Here is a 21,791-nt window from a genome sequence, read left to right as displayed (position 1 = left end):
AGTTCTGGTAGTGTCAGGAATAAGACAGTCAGTCTGATTTCTGACCTGGGTGTGGGGATGAAATTGTGCTAGTTAAGTTAGTTGATGAGCTCCTCTCATTGATGGATGCAGATCAGGGATCAGATCCTCAAGTAGCATAAGTCAGCATTGACTTCAGTGAAGCTATGACCGTTTACACCAATAGAGGATCTATATCCAGGAATCCAGGTTGATTCTTTTTGATCTATCAGCTGTCTTCAATACTGTGAGCAGTTCATACTGTTGGTGAATTGTTTGTGGTCTCTGATGGGTTGACAAAGCTTCCTTGAAGTAGCTTCACTTGTTTTTATCTGTGATCCTATAGGGTGGTGCTGGGTAATTGTCCACCCCAAGACACACTCATGGGGAATACTGTAAAGTTCTGACTCTTAGGCCAGTAGGTGTGGGCTCTGGTGGCTCTGGTTTGCTGACACTCAGCCCTAGATCTTCCTTCCATCCAGCCATTTTGTGTGTAGCTGAGTAGATCATTCAATGCCCAGGTGAGACTGGGCATTTTGAATGAGGACGAGCTGTCTGAGGCTCAGTGCAGAAAAGATAGAGATGATGTTCGTAGGTTGGTGGAAGTAACCTGAACAATTAGCAGAGAATATATCAGTCCCTTTGTGGGAGGGCACCTATCCTCTGTTTTTCAGGTTTTGTTGCCTCTCGTTGCACTTGGATGTAGCAGTTGTCAAAATCATTTTGCCATCTGTTCTTGGCAAAAAGGAATACCATTTTTTTTCTGTGGGATGCAGACCGTGCAAACATTGTGTGTGCTTTGTCACCTCATGATTAGATTACTGCACTGCGGTCTTTGAGGCTAAACCTTCAGATCAGTTGGAAGCGTAAGGGTGAAAGCTGGGCCCCGTTGAAGTTACTGGAAGTTTTACTATTGACTTGGGTGTGGCTAGGATTTCATCTCTTTTCTTTCAGAGCTAAATCCTGCTTCTTTTGCGTGAGACCCTCATGAGTTCGTTAGAGTATTTATGAATCGGGGAGACCCACAGTGATAAATTAGTTTATTACCCTACGAGACCAGGGTTGAGCCTGGCAATTGTGGTCACTGCTCCTCGTGCCTTCTAATCTTGGATGCATCATTGAAGAGACTTTGCTGGTCTCTAGGTAGGCGGGTATGGTGTCATATTAGCACATGAAATGATAAATGTGCTGAAGTGCTGCTAGCAGTGCTTCTGGAAACTCTCGAGATTGTTTTTTCTCCTCCCCCTAGATAATTCACCCTGCTTTGTTGAAACTCTGATAATAGCTAAGAATGAAACATGAAAGCCCTGCCATTGGGCTTACTCCAGATGCACAATGAAAATTCCTACTTTTTTAAATTTTAAAAATTAAATGTTTTGCATACTAAACATGAACTCTGCCTTGGAGAAGGCGGATGGCTATGTCTCTGGCCTTACTGCTGTGAAATCACCCCTTTGATGGCAGTCCAACATTAGCCCTGGGCAACTAGGATAACAGATTGAATCTGAAAATGATATTGCTCTAGTGATTTAAAAAAAGAGAAGCTTAATGAAAAAGGAGCACCATCTCGGAAAGAAGCAATAAAGCCAGCATCGGCACATATTCCATTTTCTCTCCATACATTTTACATTCTGTGTAATATACTTTTGGTGTTCCTAGAACTGTAGAATACCATTGTTCATTTTTTTCCAATCCTTTTAAAAATCTACTTCTAAACCAAGTGCCCTTAATTCTGAATTGTTTAAAAATTCTTATTTGTAGAAACCGTGGTGGCAATTAACAGTGTTTCCATAACTTATAAAGTATGTTTTAACACGTGCGCACACAATATGGGAGTTCCTACCTAAATTCTGGTCAGATGGGAATAGTTGTTATGGTTAATACTTTTGGACATGTAAGCCCTGCTTTTTTTGGTCAAATTTTCTTTAATTTGGGTAGGAATAACTTTATGAATCATACTCCCATACAGATTGGACATCTCAGGAATTGCAATACTTGAACTGTCTTCTGCTTGCATGTGTTTTAAGTCTTCTGAAGTGCTACTCAGAAACTGGAAAAACTAGTATTTTACTTGAAAGTTCTTGCATGTAAGTGGGGCAATACCGGTTATCTTACAGCAAAACCTATTGACTCTGTAATTTTTCCTTGGGGACAAAACGGTATTAGCCCTGTGCTCAGTGGCGTAAATCTCTTTGCAATGGAACGAATGGTTTCTTCAGATCTAGGCAAGGTTTGAGAAATTAGACTCCTTGCAGGGTGCTTGGGAAACTTCCATAGCACTCCCAAGTGGACAGGCCTTTGTCCTCAAGGAAGAAGCCTGCCTCTGATGGTGATCTATCAACATGCTGCTAAACATCACTCTCTGTTGCTATAAGTCAAAAAGAAAACTTCACAGGTGTGTTTTAATGAGCAGTCGGCTTTTTCTAGTGATCCTTTCATTAGTGATGTATCGTTAGGCAGACCAACAGCATGCAACTTCAGTGTAGTTTTTTTGCCCACTGAATGGTTACGTATGTCTTGGTTTTTGAGTAAATTCATTTTATATCTGTTACAGGACTATAGTGATGGTGCGCAGACTTGGGAAGATAGTGAGGTAACGTCAAGGAACTTTTATAGCTATTGTGAGTTTCCTTCTGATATTGGCACATTTCGAATCATGCTTCCAACTGTGTTAAAGGGGGAAGAAAAATGTGAAGTTAGGGCTAGTTCCTTCCTTTTTCTTTGTTTTTCATATCCGTTGTTTAAAGTCCTACTTTATTGAGTGAAATGAATGAAAACTCAGACACGGATGCCTGTGGAAGCTCTGCCATAGAGTACATTACAAACACCATAGAGTGCAGGACAACAAGCCAATGGAAAAGGAAGAGAAACTTTTCAGATAGTGACCCTCCTTTACCTGATTAACTGGGGTGAACACAGCTCTGTAAATGTTCATGGTTAGACTCCAGTGTTTACTACGGGATAAACACTGTGCTCAGAGTTAATGCTTTCTATTTAAACACAATTGTGTGGGAAAATTACTCAATAGCATTGCACCTGAAGTCAGGGATTTGAAGATCTCACTGCATGTTGGGAAGCCTTTTGGTCTAAAAGTCTTTTCCTTTTTTCATAGTGAGAAGAGCTCTTTGGCTTCCACCCTGAGTACATAGAAAAGATATTTACGGAACATAGAAAACATATTTACAAGACAATGGGCCAGGTTCTCCTACTGACTTATAACCCATGCCACCCCATTGCAATCAGTGCTGTTGCATGGGATATATGCTAGTGGCAAAAATAGTTCAGTGAGTTTTGTAAACTGGAGTCAATTTGTTATAATTTGTATGACTGCCTTTCTAATTGCAGGGTCCATGGATTACAGTTAGTTAACTCTGCTAACTGGAGGTCTGTTCTACACACACACAGCCTTTAAGTCAATAAAAGCAAGGGAAGCAAAACTTTTGTTGGGAATGAGGGGGAGAAACAAGTGACCTGGCTTTATATTCAAATGCTTCCAATTATGGGGACTGTTATCTCATCCCAGATAGCTGCAAAAGGAAACTCAAAATACTACTTTGTGTAAATATAGTTATTGCCTGCCTTATATCACTGAGAGTTCTCAACACATCTGGATTGAAAGTAGTTCCAGTAACATTAAAGCGTACTATTTTGGTTGGCACACTGAGATTATGGTATATGCCAATTAGTAATGGCTCTTGGAAACAGGCTGCATTAAAACTCTCCCTGAACTATTCCCTTGAGAAATTATTCAATTAAGTACAACTAAAATTAATGCTCATGGTTTTTGTTCGAATAAAACAAAATAAGCAGCTGGAAAGGGAAATTTTTGGTGTGTGTTCTAAAATAACAGTTGTAGTTAATAATTGTGTATCCTGGATTCAGTGTTACTGTTTGTTTTCTTGGTACCATTGTTTGAGTCTGAATAATCTGATGAACATTTTACAGCTGATGGCCTGGGACAGTTTTTCCATTGTCTAGGATGATTTGCAGATGTATCCATTACCTTCAGACGTAGTATTTGGAGATGATATAAAGAAAAGATCCATTTTGCTTGGATGTTTAGCAAAATTTGACTTGGCTATATATCCATCTCTTGTGAACTATTTTGGGTCTAAACGAGTGATAGTGTCTATTTGGCTGTGTTTGTTTAGTACCATGTAACGGGTGTGAGAAATATGGCAGTCCTGGAGACATTCCATCAATACACATAGCCGAGGATAAAGTACTCTGTAGTGGAGCAAATATTTTTCTCTGGTCTCCACAAGTAGGAACAACGTATATGTTGTCCTAAAGTACACCAAGCTTACACAGCTCCATCACATCAGATCATGGTGGCATCAGGCAGTAGTGCTCACCCTCTTCGGGGTGGGCCTGGAGACCAAACATTTCAAAAGAACAAGGGTCCACAATCAATACTTGGGGCGTAGATTGCTCTGCTTTGCTCCACTGCTCTTGTGCCTCTCATGGGGTATGACAGGAGAAGTAACACCCATAATTGCTCCAGTGGGAAGTCCCTTTGTATAGAAGAGTCACAGCCTGCTCCTACCCTTCCCTGCCTGCAACCCTTGGTACAGGGGGCATATCGAGGAGGGAGGGAAACATATACTCTGTCTGCAGCTGATGTGTGGTCCCTAGGTATCTGGTTGCAATTTAGAGTAGCCCCTGGGCTGGGGCAGAGAATTGGGGTTGTTATCTAGTTGTGTGGGGAAGAGGAGCCAACTTTTACTAGGTGCTTCCCTAGGCAAAGCCAGTCAGACTTCTGTTTGTAGTCACTGGGACATGGACGGTCATGCCTAATGGTCAGCGTGGGGGACAGAAGCCAGGAATCAAAGCCAGAATCAGAGCTGGAGCTGGGGTCAGGAGTCAGTCCAAAAGTTGAGCTGGAATCAGGGTTGAGTTATGAGAGGGTCAGGATGGGAGTCAGAGTCAGACAACTATGCCTAGGGTCAAGCTGGAGTTGGGAACCAGGGAACAGTGCCCAGGGTCAAGCTGGAGTCAGTCACATACAGTAGCAGTAGCAAAGGTCAAACCAGAGTCAGGGAACAATGGCCAAGTCAAACCAGTGAGGGGTTAGGGTTCAATACAACAACAGATCAGGAGTCAACGCAGCTGTTCAGACAACTTCCTGTGCCGCCTCCTGGCTTAGGTAGTGTGCCTGGGTTAATTGGTGGGGCTGGATGTCTGCTTCAATCAGGATCTTCATGGGTGGAGACTCTGGTGGGCCAGAGTCCCACTAGCTCTCTTCCCCTCCTAGTTCCAGAGAGCTGTTGGGTGGCAGGGGTGGCCTGGGCACCACTTTGAAATGCCTGGGTTCAATACCTGCAATTCCTCACACTGTCCTGCTCTCCCTGGGGTTCCAACAGCCAAAGAGGGAATAGGGAATGCAGCAGCCATCCTCTCTCCCCCAGGATGCAGTGAGGGAGCAGCTTAGCAATTACAACAGTGGAGGGACAACAGGTTCTTGGAGCACACCCTGCTCACGCCAGAGATGCTGGGAAAGCAGTTGGGGAGGTGGGGGAGGTGGCATGTGGCAGGAGAGCTGATTCAAACGCTTCAGTTTATGAATCACAGTGTCCGGCCTCGAGGAACATCTTTAGTGCATAAACAAATATACATTTTCTTTTTAACACCGCAGCCTTCAAGGGCCATTGATCAAACATCCCCTGTATTAGGAAGGACTCAAAGAACTGTGAGGAAAAACAGGGCAAAATTTCTAAAAGGAGCATTTTATTGTTTCTTCTACAAAAGTTAGTAAAACATATTCCTTTAAAAAACAAAACAAACAAACAAACAAAACACCTCTAGAAAATTCAGTTCTCCCTAAAGTGGCCGCTGTGCCAAAGTGGAGATCAAATTGGATCAGTAGAGTGTGAAACAGTCCTTTGAGTCCTGCTTCCAGTGCAAAACTTAACAGCCATAATTATGGCGTCCCTACTGATGCCTCCATAATAATAGTTTTATTAAGCAAGGCAAAGTTGAAATCAATAGAAACACTAATGTGACTTTGAATTTTAAGCTTTGGGGTTAAATTGAGAAAAAGCACCCATTTATACCGAGGCGTTGCCCATGGCACGTCGCATCACACACACGTGAGCTCCTTGCAAAACTGGGCACTTTAGCTGAGTTGAAGATAGATTGAGAAGCTTGGCTCTGAATTTCCTTCCCCTATTTTTCGCCTTTCACTCAGTATTGATGTTACAGTTGGCATATAGTACTTACTTACGTTAGTTGCAATCTTCATTTCATATCACTGCCATTGAACAATGCTTTCTTTCTTATTAATGTATGATTGTGAGGTTTGGATGTGTACAGAATGGCATTCAAAGTGTAATTCATTTTCTTGGCATCTTGTTCTTCTCTTGAGGCCCATGGACCTGGATAGGGGGGAATATACAGATTGGTTGTCTGCCAACCTGTCTTGTCTTATTGGGTTGGGGGGGAAGGAGAGGGGGTTGTGGAGCATAAAGTATTATGTATTTTAATTCTCAATATATTTTTCTTAAGGCTAACTCCAATGTCCATATAAAATGGCATATTCTATGACTCATGCATTGGGAAGTACTGTAGAGATACATTATGCGCTGATAAATATTATGAGGCGACCAGTAAATTGAATCCACAAAAGCACCATCACTCTGGGAAAAAAAATCCTTTTTGGAGGAAAAATGTTTGGTCAACATGCTGTTCGTTTAAATTGAAGAATAAATCTTTTTATAAAGATCTCTTTTGTGTGCGTGCGCCTGTACTGTGTTTCATGTGGCAGTTTCTTCTTGGCTTTACTCAAAGGGCAGAAAAAGCGAGATTTGAGACATAGTTGCCAAAACCAAATGAGGCTTTTACGTGTTTTAAATAAATCAGAAAATCGTTTAGTGTAAAGCCTGGTATGAAAGTGGGAACTCAGGCTGCAGAGGGCCTGTTTTTTGTAGAAATTCACTCTTCCCTGGGATTCCATATGTGGTTAAGGAGAAAGATAACAAACTCCAAGCCTATGGGGAAAGGGCACACCTGAATATGACATGGGCAGAAACTCTGAGTCATGTTGGGATGTAAAGAAACCCAAACCAAACAAATTCCTTTCCTGCTTCAGGGAGCAGGCTTGGGGGAGACATTGTTTCCTGTAGAAGAAAAATGCTGTTTTCTTAAATAGTGCAGTTTTCGGCTCTCCGGCTCACCCACTGTCTGGCTTGCACTTGTTTAATGGAGTTCTTACTGTGCCTCTCCCCCTGACCACACTCCAAGCCCCGCTCTTTCCTGATTAATTCATGAAAAAAACCAGGAAGGAAGGGAAATAGTAATAATTATTTTATAGCACCCAGTAGTGTCCTAAGCACCTGATATGTGCCTCATAGGCTGCATTTATTTGGCTAATGTATGTCACAGTTGCCCAGACTTTGCCCAACTGAGGACTGCAGTGGCAACTTTCCAGGAGCCAGAGGGTTCCACTGAAGTTGCATAAAATAAAGCAGATTGCAGCTGCTTTCATTAGCAACAGGCAGCTGCTGCCTGCAATGACCCCCCACTTGGACCAAACTGGAGTATTGTGTACTGGGATCTGTAATCTCTGCGACTCTCACTTCTTGATTAAAGTGTGTGGCATCCATGCCCCTATGTTACTGGCATAGGTTATTGCCGTTAGTCCTTTCAGGACTCAGTACAATATTAATAGGTAAATTTCATGTCTGTAATGAGATTTGCATGATCTAGAATAATGGTTTTCAATCCATGGTCCACAGACCTCAGAGTCTGTAGAGCACGTCTAAGATTTCTAAAGGGATCCACAGTCCAGCTGAAATTTTTTAGGGGTCTGCACTTGAAAAAAAGGTTGAAAAACACTGATCTAGAAGTATGTCATGACCCTTCCTTTCTCCAGAGTTGTTCAGCACCCCAGGAGCTAAATGCAGAGAGTGAACCAGGGTGAGGATTGGTGGGACTGACTTTATTATCAAACAGAGACCAAGAAAAGATGTTGAGGGTTCTTGAGAGTGAATTGGAGCCAGCAGAAGAGTGGCATTTCCGTCCTGCAGGAAATTCTGAGAGTTAGATAATTTCCTTCAAAATCAGGAGAAAAAATCAATCTCAACTTTTTGCTCAATGAAATATACCGAGCAATTTTAGATTTGACCTTATGAAACATTTAATTTCAACATTAATGTTTTCACCATATATTTGTTATATAGAATTGATAATAAGTGGAAACACAATGATAAAGTTGACATGAAATGCTTTGGCCTGATTAAGAAAAAAAAAACTTTCAATAATTTCCTGCAGAAAGTATGACAAAAGTGATATATTCCCATGAAACCTGCAATATGGCCACTGGACTGGGACTTGGGAGACTTAGATTCTATACCCAGCTCTGCCGCTAGTCTGCAGGATGACCTTGGACAAGTCACTTCACCTCTCCACGCCTCAATTTCCCCATATGTGAAATGGGGGATAATACTGACCTCCTTTGTAAAGCACTTTCAGGTCTACTGATGAATAGAGTTTTATACAAGAGATAGTTGATATTATTTATTCGTCAAACAGTATTTTCCAATGGACGACTATTCTATCAGAAAATATTCGACCAGCTGTAGAGTGAATTGGCAATGGAGTCTACAGTGGAGAGGGAGAAGGGACCATGATGAGGGGGCTGAGAAATCATGGATATTGGAAATTGCAGAGAGGCTTGGTAGAGACACGAGTGATGGGATAGGTGACCTTATGGAAGAGCTTATAGAGTGTCTAAAAATTGCAGTCTTTTTAAAAAAATCTTACTGCATGCAACAGACTCTTCTAATACCTGGCCTGGGTTCAGTTCAGGGTTTGCCTTTCTGTCTCCCCCAGATCCTAGATGCAAGTGACCAGACGTAGTACTGTGTATATCCATTTCCTTTGGAAATGACTTATGGCTGTGCTAACGTGTGGTATGTCCATCCCAGGGGAAGCACTGAAATTATCCATGCCACTGCTGGAGAGAATGAGAGCCACTCTCTTTGAGAAGGCTTGAATGTCTTTCTGAATTAAAGCAAAACTTTCTCTGGTTTACTTAGTTTATGATTTCACTGTACTTTTCTACAAAAGCAAAATCTTTAAGCAAAGGAGGATACAAAGTATTTAATAGTTTCCCTGAAAAGAATATTGTAACCTTTTTAAAAAAAATTCAGCTCAGCACCATTTTTATTCCCTGCCTTTTGCAGTGGTCTTTAGCGTAATTCTGTAGATTCCTAGCTGTTAACAAACCTGATCTAGATTTCATTTTTACTCATTTAAATTGTGTAAATACTCCCCCCCACACACCTTTTTTCAACTGCCAGGCTGTTATTCCACTGTACTAATTTCAGAAGAGAGAACAGGAGTACTTGTGGCACCTTAGAGACTAACACATTTATTTGAGCATAAGCATGGGGAAATAGGTTTTACTTTGTGTAGTGACCCATCCACTCCCAGTCTTTATTCAAGCCTAATTTAATGGTATCCATTTTCCAAATTAATTCCAATTCAGCAGTCTCTTGTTGGAGTCTGGTTTTGAAGTTTTTTTGTTGTTGTAATATTGCGACTTTTAGGTCTGTAATCGAGTGACCAGGGAGATTGAAGTGTTCTCCAACAGGTTTTTGAATGTTATAATTCTTGACGTCTGATTTGTGTCCATTTATTCTTTTACGTAGAGACTGTCCGGTTTTGCCGATGTACATGGCGGAACGTTGCTGGCACATATCACATTGGTAGATGTGCAGGTGAACGAGCCTCTGATAGTGTGGCTGGTGTGATTAGGTCCTATGATGGTGTCCCCTGAATAGATATGTGGGCAGAGTTGGCAATGGGCTTTATTGCAAGGATAGGTTCCTGGGTTAGTGTTTTTGTTGTGTGGTCTGTGGTTGCTGGTGAGTATTTGCTTCAGGTTGGGAGGCTGTCTGTAAGCAAGGACTGGCCTGTCTCCCAAGATCTGTGAGAGTGATGGATCGTCCTTCAGGTTAGATTGTAGATCCTCAATGTGCTGGAGAAGTTTTAGTTGGGGGCTGAAGGTCACGGCTAGTGGCATTCTGTTACATTCTTTATTGGGTCCGTCCTGTAGTAGGTGATTTCTGGGTACTCTTCTGGTTCTGTCAATCTGTTTCTTCACTTCAGCAGGTGGGTATTGTAGTTGTAAGAATGCTTGATAGAGATCTTGTAGGTGTTTGTCTCTGTCTGAGGGGTTGGAGCAAATGCGATTGTATCGTAGAGGTTGGCTGTAGACAATGGATCGTGTGGTGTGGTCTGGATGAAAGCTGGAGGCATGTAGGTAAGTATAGCAGTCAGTAGGTTTCCAGTTTCCTCACACCTTCTTGTCAACTGCTGCAAATGGACCATTTTGATTACCACTACAAAAAGTTTCTCTCTCTCTCCTGCTGGTAATAGCTCACCTTAACTGATCACTCTCGTTAAAGTGTGTATGGTAACACCCATTGTTTCATGTTGTGTGTGTGTATATCTACCTATCTATCTATCTATCTTCCTACTGTATTTTCCACTACTTGCATCCGATGAAGTGGGCTGTAGCCCACAAAAGCATATGCTCAAATAAATTTGTTAGTCTCTAAGGTGCCACAAGTACTCCTATTCTTTTTGTGGATACAGACTAACACGGCTGCTACTCTGAAACCTAATTTCAGAAGGTATTTTTCCATGGTGGCGGTCAATTTCATTTTAATTATTTTAACCATAATTGCACATGCTTGAATGGAAACCAAAATTCAGAGAGTGAGTAGGCTGTGATGCCACTGTCAGTCACACTGCAAATATTTAATTCAAAGACACACAGTAAATACACAGCAATGATGATTTTAAAGATCTTATTTCCCCACCATTAATTTGAAGTTTCAGGATTCTGAAGCCCAGTGATAAAATGTTGTTGTTGTAGTGGTAGTAGTAGTAATCCATCGCAGACAGTGATGACAATATTGTCGCAATTCTCATCTATGTCCATCATACAACTCTGAAGTCCAGACCCCGATGCACGGAGTCAGCCGCACTGAGGGCATGGGTAGTCCATATCTGTGATGTTTGATGATGCAGATCTATGGCGCCTTTCACGGGCAGCCTGGAGACAATTTCATCAATCCCACTCGAACCTGTTGCGTGCTAATTTTGTCAGAGACCGCCAGCGAGCCCTGTTTTGAACTGTTTGCTTGAGTTCTTTGAGATGGATGCCAGCCCACTGGAGACTGCTCTTTAAGTTATCTTTGAAGTGCTTATATGGATGACCCTGTGACAGGTTGGACCCCCCTTCCAGGGTGCCACCTGATGTGCTAGGATCCTGCTGAGTCCGCCTGTCCCACCAGCCTGGGTTCCCCTTACTCTGTGCTGCTGTGACAGGCTCTCAACAAAAATTCACGACCCCTAACCTGTCCATGGCTCAATCTTCAGGGATTCCTTTTACAGGCTGACCTTTCTTGCCTGGGCTCAGCCCCTGCCTCCCCCAGATCAGTTCCTTTGTTTCTTCGGGTGTTTTCAACAGTTTTCCTTCTTGGTCTGGGAGGCCGTGGAGAAGACCCAAGATTAACTCACTCCCCAGCCTTAAATAGGATTTGCCATATGGTGGGAATGCTTTGTTTTCTAATTTGACCCCCACCCCCTTCCCATGGAAAAGTACCAGCATTTCAAAATGGTATCCTGTACCAGGTGACATGATCACATGACCCTGCAGTGTCAAAGCAGCATCCCAGGAAACTTCTCAGGAAGGAGGGAGATTAGTATCTTCAAAGTCCTATTGTCCTTCCTAATGGTCCATCAGTCTGGTAGCATACTGTCTGGTGGGGACGTTCCCCAAGTACACACACAGTTGTAATTGTTGCATAGTCAATATTCCTAACTTCAGATACAGAAATGATGCATACAAATTGGATAATTACACAGTAAGTCATAACCTTTCCAGTGATACCTCACATGACCCATCTTGCACAAAACACATCTGTTTTGCCCTATTAATATCATAACAATATTTCTATGAAGAATATGGGGCGTAATGTCACAGACCCTTCTTTCTTTTGCCCTTCCTCAGCTCCTCCCATTCGTTTTGGGGGACAGTGGTCTTCATTCTGATGAAATGTCCGGTCTACCTAAGTTGTGCTCTCAGTAACATTTCCTCATGCCGATTGTGTTTCCTCTCTCAAGTTCCTTAGGGAGCGCATGTGAAATTGCTCAAGCTGTTTCATGTGCCATCTATAAAGAGTCCATTTCTCAGAACCATACCGGAGAGAGGTTAGGACCACTGCACTGTAGATCTTCAATTTGGTGGAGAGACGAATGTTATGTTGGTTAAAGACTTTTATTTGAAGTCGGACAAGGGCCTGCCTGGCTTTACTGATTCTGGAGGTAATTTCCTTATCAAGGGAACAAGTCACTACAGATAGTACTGCCCAAATACTTGAACTGGTCCACATTTTTCATTTGTGTGCTTTCGAAGGAGATGGCTGGCACTGGGGCATTGGAATGAGGTGCTGGTTGGAACAAGACTGGTGGTAAGGACAAAGAGTTGGGATGCTTCAGAAAATCTATCAACGATGACCTGAAGGTTGTCATGTCTATGGGCCATCAGAGCGAAGTCATCTGTAAAAAGTGCTTTGACAAGAACTCTCTCCAGTCTGGTCATAGATAATTTGTATGAACCTTCTTGGACAGCCCAGTTTATGTAAAATAACCCATAGATCCTCTGTTGACTTTATCAAAGGCTTTGGTCAAGTAGATGAAAACTTCATACAGGTCCATGTTCTGCTCTAAACATTTTTCCTGGACTTGCCTTACCACAAAAATCATGTCCGTAGTACTGCAATCTCGTCTGAAACCACATTGCACTTCAGGTAGATTCTCAGATATGTTCACAATGAGTCAGTTCAGTAGATGTGAACTAGTATGTTCCCTGCTGTACAGAAGAGAGAAATGCCTCTGTAGTTTTTACTGCCTTTGGTTTTTAAACAGTGATACAATAATAGCATCTGTAAAGTCTTGTGGCATTTCTTCTTCTAACCAAATGCTACTCAAGGTGTTCTAAAACACCTCGATAGTCCTTGGGCCTGCTGCTTTGTACAGTTCTGCTGGAATTCTATCCTTTCCAGATGCCTTGCCAGAGTTCAGTTGTTTGATGGCTTTCATGACATCTTCTTGATGGAGGGAGGTCAAGACCTCATTTGATGGGTTTTTCTGGTAATACTAAATAGAAAGTATTTAACAGTTACTACTCAGGCCAGTTTTTCCATTTTTGAGAGTAAGACTTTGAAAAGGAATGTGCACCATTTATATGATTGGTAGATAGGTGATTGATTCTTTACAAGTTGACTGCAGCCAATGATATTGCTTTGAATTTGCCATGACTGATGCAGCATGACAAAGAGCTAGCTTTTTAATCTTTCTGGTTCATCAAATGCAAGTAAGTTCTAATAATTAGGCCCAGATGGATGGTGCAGGGACGGACTTAAAGTATGACACTTTTTTTAAAACTGAAAAAATGTTTATGTATGTATGGTGCCTTTATGGCTTCAACGAGGTATCTTGGTTTTCCTTGGTTTTTTTTTTAAAATGGTCCCGTTATACACTGTCCTCCCTTAAATACCTCTGTGTCACTGAGCAATAGTAGATGGAGCTCATTTTGAGGCTGTCAGTCACTTTATTTCCCATGAAGGCTGCTTTTTATCAGTACATGGGTCTCCTTCCTTGTCCTCCAGGAGCTGGTCCTGTACTTTCTCCCTCCTCTGCTGGTTCGGGAACGAGTGACCAATAGTGGAGCCTGGCTCTCCTGCAGCGCCACAAAATGCACTATACCAATGAAACATTGACCTTGCTTTAAAATAAAATAGTGTCAGGCAATTCAGAAAACAGCAATCTGCCTACTTATCCACACAGACTACCAAGAACTCCTCCTCTTCCCACCGTTCTCTACTCTCCTCACTGTCTTTTCTTTTGTATTAAGAGTTGTTCAGGGTTTTTTGGCCCTTATTTACAAACACCTACATAGGATTAATTCATGTTACTTGAAGGTAACCTGAATTAATCCCAACCTGTTGCAATCTTCATGATCATGAGATCCATGACAGCTAGAGCAATGGAATTGACAACCTGAAGAGCAGAAGTTATACACACAGAAGGAACTTTCGTGGCAATTGTCCCATACAGAGACCATCTTCTGTTCACCTTGGTAAATTGGTAAAGCGCTCGGAAAGCATTGTGACACTGTAATATGAGAACTTAGATCTCTGAATAAAACCTGCCATTACAATTTACAGCCCAGATTTTCAGAGTTTGTCTCCAGAAACGTTTTCAAAATTTCCAGCAATCTGAGTCTTTAGGAGTCCACATTTCTCTGCTGCCACCTTCCAAGAAAGGGATCAGAGGCTGGTTGATGATAGGAGTTCGTATGCTATAGAGTTTCACAGTTTCACATCTCCACAATTCTTCCTCCAGAAACCTAGCAACTGTGTAGTTATCTGGGTCACCAGCTCATCATCTAGGGTTTGAAAATGGCTGCAATTCTTGGTTTGGTAGTTGATCATTTTGAATATACTATCATAGAATATTAGGGTTGGAAGAGACCTCAGGAGGTCATCTAGTCCAATCCCCTGCTCACCAGGACCAACACCAACTAAATCATCCCAGCCAGGGCTTTGTCAACCGAGGCCCTAAAAACCTCTAAGGAAGGAGATTCCACCACCACCTCCCTAGGTAACCCATTCCAGTGCTTCACCACCCTCCTAGTGAAATAGTGTTTCCTAATATACAACCTAAACCTCCCCCACTGCAACTTGAGACCATTCCTTCTTGTTCTGTCATCTGCCACCACTGAGAACAGCCTAGCTCCATCCTCTTTGGAACCCCCCCTCAGGTGGTTGAAGGCTGCTATAAAATCCCCCCTCATTCTTCTCTTCTGCAGACTAAATAAGCCCAGTTCCCTCAGCCTCTCCTCATAAATCACGTACCCCAACCCCCCAATCATTTTCATTTCCCGCTGCTGGACTCTCTCCAATTTGTCCACATCCCTTCTGTAGCGGGGGGACCAAAACTGGACACACTATTCCAGGTGTGGCCTCTCCAGTGCCGAATAAAGGGGAATAATCACTTCCCTTGATCTGCTGGCAATGCTCCTACTAATACAGCCCAATATGCCGTTGGCCTTCTTGGCAACAAGGGCACACTGCTGACTCATATCCAGGGATATATCAAAGGAATGAGTGTGCATTTTTAAGAGGGGGGGTCCAGTTTTATTAAAGGCCGGTCAACCTGCTTGGAAGGCCAGATCACATCAGTTTTTAAGCAGAAGTTCACATTGATATAAATGGTACAATGCGACCTAATTTCTAACTGATTTAATGCATATTTTGTGTTGTAATAAGCCCCCAAACTTCTCCCACTTCAGCTGTGTCTGGATTACTGAAACACTTTAAGTATTAGCTTTATACAACACATTTTATCTTCTGTTCTGTGATCCTGCTTTCCTGAAAGAAAAATCTCAACTAATTTGGGTGAGTTGGCAGTTAGCGGGGCGTCTTAAAGTGCGGTTTGCAGTGCAGTGTTACAGAAACGTCCTTCATGAGGTCAATGGCAACCTTTCAGTGTTCAGCTTGCTTTCCCATTCTGCTGTGTAGGAAAATAGGAAGCTTTCATTCCTTCGGTTGTCTATCAATCTCTGCCTATTTATCTGTGCTCCCGCATTGTAAAAAGGTGGTGGTGGGGGGAGAAACTTGCATGCAAAAGATAAATGTTATACTGGGCAGAAGGGTGCCATGGATTCTTCTCCCTCCGCACAGTTGGTGGATAATCTGATTCCTGCTAGTAGATGAAGTGTGTGGACTGTCAGTGCTCATCTTGGTTTCTCTGAAATGCAGCAGTCTCTCTCCTACAGCCGGCTCCTGCTGCCTATATGTACAGATATTTTAGCAGTAAAATAGAGAGTTGAAACATCTGTCTTCTAAAGTAAATATACATTGTAGTCAAATCATACTTTATTCTGTTGAGCAATTTCTCTTAATATACATGATGGTCACGCGCTCATAAGAGCCTGAACTGAACTGGGGCAGTGGAAATGGAGGTGGTGCATTGCCCAAGCAGTGGTGCTTACAGGTTTTATTCCTTTAAAAAGCTGTGGGGTTCGGGGGGAGGGGCACTGCTTGCTACACCTGCTTCAAGAGATATAACCCACACTCTCCAAGCGCAGCCATCAGAGTATGTGTAGGGACACAGACTTCCTTCCTGTTCCCAGAATTGCCCTCACCTGGGGTGGTTAGGTCTGCCAAGCATGTTGGTTTCCCCTGCTGCCCTTTGCATCACAGCCTTTGGGGCCAGTTTATGTTTGGCCTCCTGAACAAGTGATTTGGGAAGGAGCTCTTTCTGCTGTCTTTTCCCCCTTCTGCCGCAGCACACCTGTACAAGGGAGGCCTCACTTAGTCCTTAGCACTTATGGTTATTAAGTTCTGCCAGGAATTTTGTGGCGCTCATTATCTTTGTTAAAAATGTATATCATGCTAGAAGATTAGGACACTTGTGTGGTATTGTATTGGAACTGAAATGAAATTGGCTCAGCTGAGCTGATTCCATTTATAATTAAAGCAAACGGTGTCAGAAAATCTTTGGGAGTTCAAAACATTTCACCCAAACTAGATGCAGTCCAGCTCTTTGGAACAAAAATCTCTCTCTCTCTCATATATATTTTTATGGGGACATGAGTCATTGCTAATATCCTGATTCAGGTAGTGCAGGACGAGAAGGATTTAGAAAGGATCCAAGCATAATACCTTGAGCTTTTAGACAAAAAAACACTCCTGGTTGCATTTGTTTCTCCTCATTTAGCTGCAGCCTGTTCGCCAAGATGTTTTTCAAGGAGGATCTGCTCGGTGTTGGCAAAGGAAAGTATCTTATTTCCCAAGCGTGCTTATCGTTCTGTCCTTGACAACGATGGGAAACTGAATTGTGAAGGGAACTTTCAGCACGCTTTTTTTTTTTTTTTTAGTTTAGAGGCAAACATGAGAAAACTCTCCTCTGCAATGCATGCAGCATTGTGCTGGCTTCCTGTGTGCCCCATCACACAAAACAGATACAGCTTTCCAAAAGTTCTGTCATTGCAGCCTTTAGGCTTGAGGAGGGAAAAGGAGGAAAGGGAATTAACATCCTGAGCTAACCCCATGATTCAAACCTTGTGTCTGAATAAGTGGTGGTTGGGAAAACAGTTTGATGAATAGACAGCAAGATCTTCACTTGTGTAAAAGTCACTCATAGCTAAGGCTATGTTTTAGTTATGGGAATTTTTAGTAAAAGTCATGGACAGGTCATGGCCAGTAAACAAAAATTCACAGCCCGTAACCTGTCCACGGCTTGTACTATATACCCCTGACTAAAACTTGGGCTGGGTCGCCACAGATGCTGGGGGATGTGGGTCGGGGTCGCTGCAGGTGCTCGGGGGTGGCCCAGGACCCCCGCTGGTGCTGGGAGTGGGGGGTTGGCAGGGCTGGCAGGTTCCTTACCTGGCTTTGCATGTCCCTGCAGCTCCTAGGGGGAGGGAAGGCCAGGGGGCTCCCTGTGCTGCCCCCACCACGAGCTCCAGCTCCGCAGCTCCCATTGGCTAGGAACCGCAGCCAATGTGAGCTCCGGGGACAGCACCTGAGAGCATGTGCAGCACATGGACCCCCTGCCCCCTCTGCCTTGGAGCTGCAGGGACATGCTGGCTTGTACTGGGGAGCCCCCCGAGGCAAGCGCCACCCCGCATCTCAACCCCCAGCCCTGAGCCCCCTCCCACACCCAAACTGCCCCAGCAGCAGCTGGTGCTGCTGGCCCTGATACTGCCTGATCTGCTCGGGCAACCCCGGAGCCAGCCGCACCAGCTGCTGCAGAAGTCATGGAAAGTCACAGAATCTGTGAATTCTGTGACCTCTGTGACAGACACGTGGCCTTACTCCTACCAAATGTAAATCCAGTAGAAACCTCAGAGTTATGAACTGACCAGTCAACCACACACCTCATTTGGAACTGAAAGTACACAACCAGGCAGCAGCAGAGACTAAAAAAATAAAAAGCAAATGCAATACAGTACTGTGTTAAACGTAAACACTAAAAAGGGGGGGGAAGTTTTTAAGAAAAGATTTGACATGGTAAGGAAACCATTTCTGTGCTTGTTTCATTTACATCAAGATGGTTAAAAGCAGCATTCTTCTTCTGCATAGTAAAGTTTCAAAGCTGTATTAAGTCACTTTTCAGCTGTAAACTTTTGAAAGAACAACCATAATGTTTTGTTCAGAGTTACAAACAGCCTCCATTCCTGAGGTGTCGTAACTCTGAAGTTCTACTGTTGTTCTTTCATTCTGACCCAGATAAGTATACAATATTCCTGCTGGTTTGTATAAAAATGCTACTTTGGCATGGGAGTAATGGGCAGTCTAGATGAGGAGAACAAACAGAGAATGAGGGGAGATGCGAAGAAAGGCAGAAGTAGCTAATGCCTGGCTGTAGAGCTCTGTTAATATAAACATTAACCAGTTTAATAGAGGGAAAGAAATACAAACGTAATATTTTAAGTTTCAAAAGTAGTACAGGATCCTTTCCAATTCCGTCACCTAGAGATGACTTGGACCTGATGCTATGCATTTTTGCCCTAAAAATGACTATGGGGGGAAGCTTTCTAAGTATAAAAGGCAGAAAGATCCTAAACTCCTATTGACTTCCCATGAGAGCTAAGCATCTCACTGCCATTTGTGCTTATGGAAATCTCCCCCTGTGACTTCATAGCTACTCGGTCAGCTACATATGAAGGAGAAAATCATAAAGTGAACTAAAATCTTGATTTTTTTTTTTAATGTAATCCACTGACATGGTCAGGCACAGATTTAATTTCTGTGTTTCCATCCACAATTGCTACTTGGGATGGAAGAAAAAAAGAAACAATAGAGTGGAAATATGCATAAGAAAGTTTATTTTCTTGCAGCAAAAGCTAGAGAATAATTTGTTGTTCAAGTTTTATTCTTTCATACATCAGTGGAGAGTTTATGTCCGGTTCTAGACATATAAAAGAGAGTTTTCTAGAAGTCATAAGAACAAGTAATGACATTCAGTGACAACTGTGCTTAATTCTGCATTCCTTGCATACCCAAAAACTCTTGTTCAAGTTCATTAGAAGTGTTGGGTTATTCGTGTGTAACCACTTGTGTACGGAGCAGAGAGGGACTTGGGAAATCTCTGGTTTAAAATAGCTTGCCATAATACAGTCAAAGCAATAAAGGTCTCACACTGCATTTGGCAATTGTACTGTCTAACCCTCAGCCAGTGTGTAACCAGGGTATTATATGCATTAAAAAATTAGCAGGATATTAACATATTTTACTATCACAAATGTAACATAATTCAATTATGTGCTCTTCTTACTTTTGTCCTTTTTTTTTTTTTTTGGCTAAGTCAATTAAGTCTTGAAGTTTCATTAGCGCTGTAACTGAGAAATACAATACTAGGATCCTTTTGTGCACAAATGACTTCATAAGTCACCACCTGCCAGTTGGCACTCCAGCAAGCCCAGAACTTATATGAAAAGATACTGAATTGAATTTATTAAGACCTTGATCAATAGCAGGGAAAGTGCAAGAAGTGTAACCAGAGGAAGATGTGCTGAAACCTTATGCAGTTTCTGGCTGCTGTCCCTCGGCTAATTTGTGCTACTTGATTTCATTCATTTGTCACATGAAACTCATTCCTAACTGCAGGGTGGAAATCAGTTGAAATGTAGGGGATTCACACATCCAGAAATAAATAATGCGTGTTCATTTCTAAACAAAATCTAGAGGTGTCGACCATTGAGAAAGTGATCTGAATTCGATTTCTAGTTGGCAGGGTGAATTCTGAGGAAATTTTAAATGGTGAAGTGGTCTTCTTTAAGGTCCATGAGGATAGCTTTGTACCGTATGCCTAGATCTTCAAAATTGGGTGTGTGTAAGTTTCGGCACCCTCTTCTGGAAATCTCAACCCAGGCTTTTTACCTAGTTCGGTTTTTTAGGGCAAGGATACATCCAGTGAGTGCATGGGACTGGGCAAGGCTTGGCCTGGAATTTCGTTGTCCCGCTGTTAAAAAGTATATACAGGAGAGTCCTCTTCTAGTTAATCAGCGTGTTGTTTTTGTTTTGTTTCTTCCGCCACCAAACAGCTTGGCTATAAGTAGAATTGCAGTGTATTGAAACAATGTGAAACTTCCATTTTGTCCTGCTGCAATCCTGCAATGGAAGTAGTGCTTGCAGAAACATTGACAAAAACTGCAATTGTGTGCCTCTTAAATAAGAATATATAGGAACAGCCATGCTGGGTCAGACCAGTGGTCCATGTAGTCTAATAGCCTGTCTTCTGACTGGTCAGAGCCAGATGCTTCAGAGGAAATTAAATAGAACAGGGCAATTATCGAGTGATCCATCCCCTGTTGTCCAGTCCCAGCTTCTGGCAGTCAGAGGTTTAGGGATACACAGAGCATGAAATTGCATCCCTGACAGTCTTGGCTAGTAGCCATTGATGAACCTATCCTCCATGAAATTATCTCATTCTTTTTTGAACCATTTATACTTTTGGCCTTCACAACATCCCCTGGCAACGACTTCCACAGGTTGACTCTGCATTGTATGAAGAAATACTTACTTATGGTTGTTTTAAACCTGCTGACTATTTCATTTCATCACGTGCCCCTTGGTTCTTGTGCTATGTGAAGGGATAAATAACGCTTCCTTAGTCACTTTCTCCACACCATTTGTGATTTTATAGACCTCTGTCATATCCCTGTCAGTTGTCTCTTTTCTAATCTGTACAGTACCAGTCTTTTTAATCTCTACTCATCTGGAGGCTGTTCCATCCCCTAATCATTTTTGTTGCCCTTCTCTCTACCTTTTCCAATTCTAATACATCTTTTTTGAGGTGGGACAACCAGAATGGCACGCGGTATTCAAGGTGAGGGCATACCTTGGGTTTATATAGTGGCATTCTGATATTTTCTGTCTTATTAGCTATCCTTTTCCTAATGGTTCTTAACATTCTCTTCGCTTTTTGACTGCTGCTGTACAGTGAGCAGATGTTTTCAGAGAACTCTCCACGATGACTCTGAGATTTCTTTGAGTGGTAACAGCTAATTTAGACCCCAGCATTTTGTGTATATAGTTGGGATTATGTTTTCCAACTAGCATTACTTTGCATGTGTCAACATTGAATTTTATCTGCCATTCTGTTGCCCAGTCACCCAGTTTTCTGAGATCCCTTTGTAACTCTTCACAGAGAGCTTTGGACTTATCTATCTTGTGTAATTTAGTATTGTCTGCAAACATTGTTACCTCACTGTTTATCCCCTAGTTCATTTATGAATATTTTGAACAGCATCCATGAGAGGACCTTCCCTCTTATCCCATGACTCCTTACTTTGCTTAAGAGCCTTCGGTGTGGGACTTGGTTAAAGCTTTCTGAAAGTTCAAGTACACTGTATAATGTGGATCACCCTTGTCAATGTGCTGTTTTGACACCCTCAAAGAATTCTAATAGATTGGTCAGGCATGATTTACATCCCAAAAGCTGTGTTGACTCTTCCCCAGCGTATCATGGTCATCTATATGTATGATAATTCTGTTCTTTTTAGTTTCAACCAATTTGCCTGGTACTGAAATTAGGCTTACTGGCCTGTAAATGCCAGAACACCTTTGGAGCCTTTTTAAAAATTGGAGTCACATTAGCTATCCTCCAGTCATCTGGTACAGAGGCTGCTTTAAGCAACAGACTACGTACCACCGTTAGTAGTTCTGCAATTTCATATCTGAGTTCCTTCAGAACTCTTGGGTGAATCC

General features: G+C 42.4%; 1 protein-coding gene across 9 annotated transcripts in view; it reads left to right on the top strand.

Annotated features, from left to right (window-relative positions):
* Positions 1–21,791, top strand: part of STX8 (syntaxin 8) — a 168,855-nt gene that overhangs the window by 81,462 nt on the left and 65,602 nt on the right. The window lies entirely within an intron of this gene.

The sequence above is a fragment of the Mauremys reevesii genome, linkage group 15 (assembly GCF_016161935.1).
Source record: "Mauremys reevesii isolate NIE-2019 linkage group 15, ASM1616193v1, whole genome shotgun sequence".
Lineage (NCBI taxonomy): Eukaryota > Metazoa > Chordata > Testudines > Geoemydidae > Mauremys > Mauremys reevesii.
The sequence above is the reverse complement of the archived record's forward strand: the minus strand, read 5'-3'. Positions and strand labels throughout refer to the sequence as shown.